The sequence below is a fragment of the Acipenser ruthenus genome, chromosome 3 (assembly GCF_902713425.1).
Source record: "Acipenser ruthenus chromosome 3, fAciRut3.2 maternal haplotype, whole genome shotgun sequence".
In the NCBI taxonomy this organism is placed as follows: domain Eukaryota; kingdom Metazoa; phylum Chordata; class Actinopteri; order Acipenseriformes; family Acipenseridae; genus Acipenser; species Acipenser ruthenus.
The window spans coordinates 11,660,748-11,665,837 of record NC_081191.1 but is presented as its reverse complement, the minus strand read 5'-3'; positions in this window follow the sequence as shown (position 1 = coordinate 11,665,837).

The window sequence follows — 5,090 nt, the reverse complement described above, 5'->3', positions numbered from 1 at the left end:
ACTTTTTCTTTTTCCTGTTTACTTGGTGTTTTTTTTCTAATTGTGTGTCCTTATACTTTTATAATCTCTCAATGCAAAACCTTAGTTTGGGGACCCTGAATGTGAATGGATGTAGAGATACAGTAAAAAGAGCATCTCTTTTTGAGTGTTTAGTTAAAAAAAGAGTGAGTGTCTGTTTTCTCCAGGAGACACACACTGATGATAAAAATTAGACAGACTGGGCCAGTGAGTTGGGGGAGACAGCCTTTCTCAGTCATGGCTCTAATTTTAGTGAAGGAGTAGCCATTTTATTTGCAAAATGTTTTACTCCAAATTCCTTTAAAGTAACAGAAGTAATCAAAGGACGATTATTAATGGTTCAAGTATGGGTTGGAAAAACATTTATGCTCCAAATGACGGAAGCATAAGGGTGTTTTTTTTAAAACCCTGTATGGAGTGCTGGCTCAGTGTCAGTCTGCGAGGATTGTTCTGTTGACTGGGGATTTCAACTGCACTGAAAATTAGCAATTAGATAGGAACAGCTCAGAACCTCACCCCAGCTCAGTCAGAGAGCTGCTTGTTGTGTTAACACTACATGAACTGGTGGATACTTGGAGGAATCTGCACCCTAATGATAGACAGTACACATGGGCAAAAGGGTCTCCTGGGCTGGTATATTTGGCCAGATTGGACAGATTTTATAGTTTTAAACACCAGTTAAATTTAGTTGCACATTGTTCTATTCTTCCAGTTGGTTTTTCAGACCAAAATTATTATTCCCTCACCAAGAGTGTATAAATCATATTGGCATTTTAACATAAAACCGTTACAAGATACACATTTTTTAAAATGTTTAAATTTTTGGGGGGAAAGATGGAGGGGCAAAAACATGCCTTTTCTTCATTAAGACAGTGTTGGGATGTGGCAAAAATGCAGGTGAAGTTGCTTTGTCAACAGTACACTGAACACGCTACACATAGCACTGCTATAGTCATGAGAGAGCTGGAGGAGGACATCACTGAGCTACACAGTGCTCTGCAGCCTGGCTATGACAGCAAGCTGTCTGAAAGCTTGAAAAAATCCCCAAAAAAACAACCCTGAATGATTTGTTGGATGCACGGGTACAAGGGGCACTGGTGCGCTCCAGGTTTTAAAATCTTTCACAAGTGGATGCTTCAACTCAATACTTTTTTGGGTTGGCAGCTCAGTGCAAGCTGATTCATTGTTTAAAGACTTTGACTGGACTGGAGTTGAGGGAGCCTGAGGCGATCCAGAGGCATGTTGTAGCTTTCTACATGGACTTGTACACAACGGAGGCTGTAGAGGAGTCCTAAGAGGCCTGGCAGTTCTTCAAGGGTCTGGCCCAGGTTCCTGAAGAGGATAAGGAGAGGCTCGAGGAAGGATTCACTTTTCAAGAACTCAGTGAGGCTTTAACGAGACTCAATGGTAAAGCAGCAGGTATTGATGGACTGCCAGTTGAGTTCTTTAAGGTGATTTGGTCATATGTGGGGAGAGACCTTTCTGAAGTCTTCAAGGAAAGTATACGGCAAAAAGAGCTGCCTTTAAGCTACAGGCACGCAGTATTGACTTTGTTACCAAAAAAAGGAGATCTATGTAATTTGAAGAACTGGCGTCCTGTAAGCGTCCTTGGTTCTGATTATAAAATCCTGTCTAAGGCATTAGCAAACTGCCTGAGAACTGTTATGGACCGTATATTGCACCCCAATCAATCATATTGTGTACCCAACAGATCTATTTTTGATAATGTGTTTTTAATTCGGGATCTAATAGCAGCCTCCAAGATTTGTGGTTTTAAAGCTGGTCTAATTTCCCTGGATCAAGAAAAAGCATTTGATTGGGTAGACCATAAATATTTATTAATTGTTTTTAGAGAATTTGGTTTTAGCCCTAATTTTGTAGAGACAATTCAGTTGCTCTACAATAATGTGTTCAGTGTGCTGAAGGTAAATGGTGTGTTGAGCTCTCCTTTCCCAGTGCAGAGAGGCATCTGCCAAGGGAGCGCTCTGTCTGGGATGCTATATTCCTTCTCCATTGAGCCCCTTATTGAAAAACTCAGGCAGCTCTTAAATGGCCTCTAAAGTAGTGGCCTATGCAAATGACATATAGTCAGGATATTAAGGCTTTGAGTTACTGCCAGGATATCTTTGACAAAATGTCATCTGCTCATGTTAATTGAGCTAAAAGCAACGCTTTTTTGATGGGTGATTGGGAAGCTACCAGACCACCCGATTTACCGTGGAAGCTGCAGTGGAACAAGAGGGTGTTTCGGCATCTCGGAGTGTTCTTGGGAGGAGAGGGTACAGCACTAGAGAACTAGGAGGGAGTGTTAGATCAGGTAAAGGGGAGATGCACAGTTGGAGGTGGCTTTTGTTAAAGCTCTCCTATAGAGGTAGAGTTTTAATAATTAATAATCTGGTTGCTTCAATGCTTTGGCATTGGCTAAGGTGTGTGGACCCCCCACCATCTTTTTTTAAAGGAAATCCAGAGAATGCTGCTAGATATTTTGGGGGATGGGCTGCACTGGGTGAAGCAAAGTGTGCTCTACTTACCATTAGAGGAAGGGGGACAGGGCCTGATTTTATCTTACTAGTAGAATGGCTGCTTTCAGACTGCAGACTCTACAGTGGTTACTGTACGCTCCTGTAGCGATATTGCTTTTGCTTTCCTTCACAGGGTGGGAGGGCTGAATTTTGACAGATAGCTGTTGTTAATGAACACCAGCAAGCTGGCCTTGTCTTGTTTACCTGTGTTTTATCGTGGGATGCTGCTTACCTGGCACACAATGGCAGTGAGGAAGAACTTTGAGTCGGTAGGGTTGTATTGGCTCCTAGAGGAGCCCTTAATTCACAATCCTACTCTGATATGTCCCATTTTAGAGTCTAAAAGTTTTTTTTTTTATCTTTGTTGGTTAACATTGCGGGTTACTAAGATTAGGCATTTAATAGATTTAGAAAATAGAGAGTGGAAAAGTGCAGAATCTCTGGCCTCTGAGTTGGGGGTCAGATCAGTGCGGTTTATCAGCTTGTTTTTAATGCAGCTGCGAGTGGTGTTAGCAGGTTTGGGGATCCTCAATGAGTTCCTTTTTGGGAATGCTACTCCAGAAATAGAGCCTCCAGTGTTCGGGTTGCAGTCTGGGCCAGCTGTAGACCAAAGCTGTGATGAACCAGGGCTTCTCCTGTGCTTTGGGACTCTCTGGAGTTTTTGTTTCTGTTCTTCAGAGAAGAAGGATTTATATAGGCTTTGTGTGAAAGTCACCCACTACAAAGCCCTTGTAGAAATGCCAGACATGCACTGGAGGGAGAGGATGGGTGTAGAGGAAGCTATAGTTCCGGTTTGGAGGGCACTGTATAAGTCACCACTTCAGAAAAGTCAGGGATTTACAATGGAGAGTGCTACACACTATCATAGCCACAGACTCCTTTATGGCGATTATTAAGCCAGGAGTTGAAGACAAGTGTTGGCAGAGGGAGAGACTGTGTTTCATTGTTTTACGTACTGCCCCAGACTGCAGCCACTGTTTGTGATTTTGGTAGATATGTTTAGGGGTCTTGAGATACATTTTTGGAAACTCTGTTTATTTTTGGCATGAGGTACTTTAAAAGGGCAAAGAATAAGTTCCAATTGGCAAACTTTTTAGTGGGGCAAGCCATACTAGCAATCATTAAAAGCAGGAAAAATAAAGTGATGTTCTGACAGGGGATGTGATTGCTGATGTTTGTAGATTACTGTTTGTTACCTTTAACAATGCATGTACAGTATGTAATTTCTAGGTTGGGCAAACTTTTGGCAACCTTGCATAAATCTTTATAAAAAAAATGACATGACTGGGTTAAAACCAGATTATATATCTTGTTTTGATAACTTGTATTAGATACATATTGACCTACCATTAGAATCTACACATTGGGAAAATGTGTTTAACAAGCTTCTGATAAAATAACTGGGCATAAAACCACTGTACTAATTTGATCGAAAATCTATTAGATTTCTTGTCCAATTAAATAAAAAGAAAATCTCTTTCTCTGTTATTGTGTTAAGTAAACCAACAATAGATCTTGCGTTAATCATATTAAGTGATTATGACTTTTATATAGTTCTTTAAAACCCAGATTGCAGGATGGTTTGAAGGATTCCTTCAGTCTCTACTGCTGGACTACAGTTATTTTGAGAAGTCTGCACAGGTTGACAGCAGTTTTCTTTAAGCAGTGGTGAGACTTCACTTTTACTAACATGCGTTGTCTATATTTCAGATTGTTATTTTAAAGTTTCTGCATTTATTTATACTAAAACAGAAAATGTTATGCATAAAGTACCAGCATTATCTTGAGAGAAATGTGCATTGAAAAAATGTCTAAATACTTTTGAGATCAAATGTCTTTGTTATATATTGGATAAGCTTTTAGAGCATCGAGGGTTTCTGTGACGTCATAAATTACGAGACCGAAGGTCGATTAATTTATAAATTGTCACAGAAACCCGTGATTCATGGGACACCCTATATATACCACACACAGTACATTTACGTAGAGGCTAACATTTTATTATTCAGAATCCTCAGTATTCCAAGCAAGTATGTATGGCATATTTGTACTAAAATCAGCAGTAGTATTCTGAATAGGAGTATTCTGAAAAAGACGTGGGATTATTACACTATAGGGCTACACACTAGTATAATTAACATGGCATAGCTGTATAATTTACTGTCTATACATTATGTATTTGGATTTATTTATAAAACATTACCCATTGATACATTCTTAGTTAAACTACACAGCGTCCTGCACCAAGAACAAGGTTAAGTTTAATCAGATGTGAAGATGTGAAACCGGATGAGTTGTTAATTAACTAAAAATTAGGACCGATGTCTCTTCTTATTTTCTGCACCGACTCTTTTCTAATTTTTGCTTCTTTGGGAAAGCGTTGAAAATAAATGTTTTTCTCGGGATCACATCGAGAATCGGACACACAACAATTACAACGACATATAGCTCTCAGACTACAACTCCGCTGCAGTTTGGCTCTGGCTGCAGAAAGCTAACACTAACAGCGGCACATGAAGCCTCGTTTTGAGTCTGCCGTGAATAAAGTCT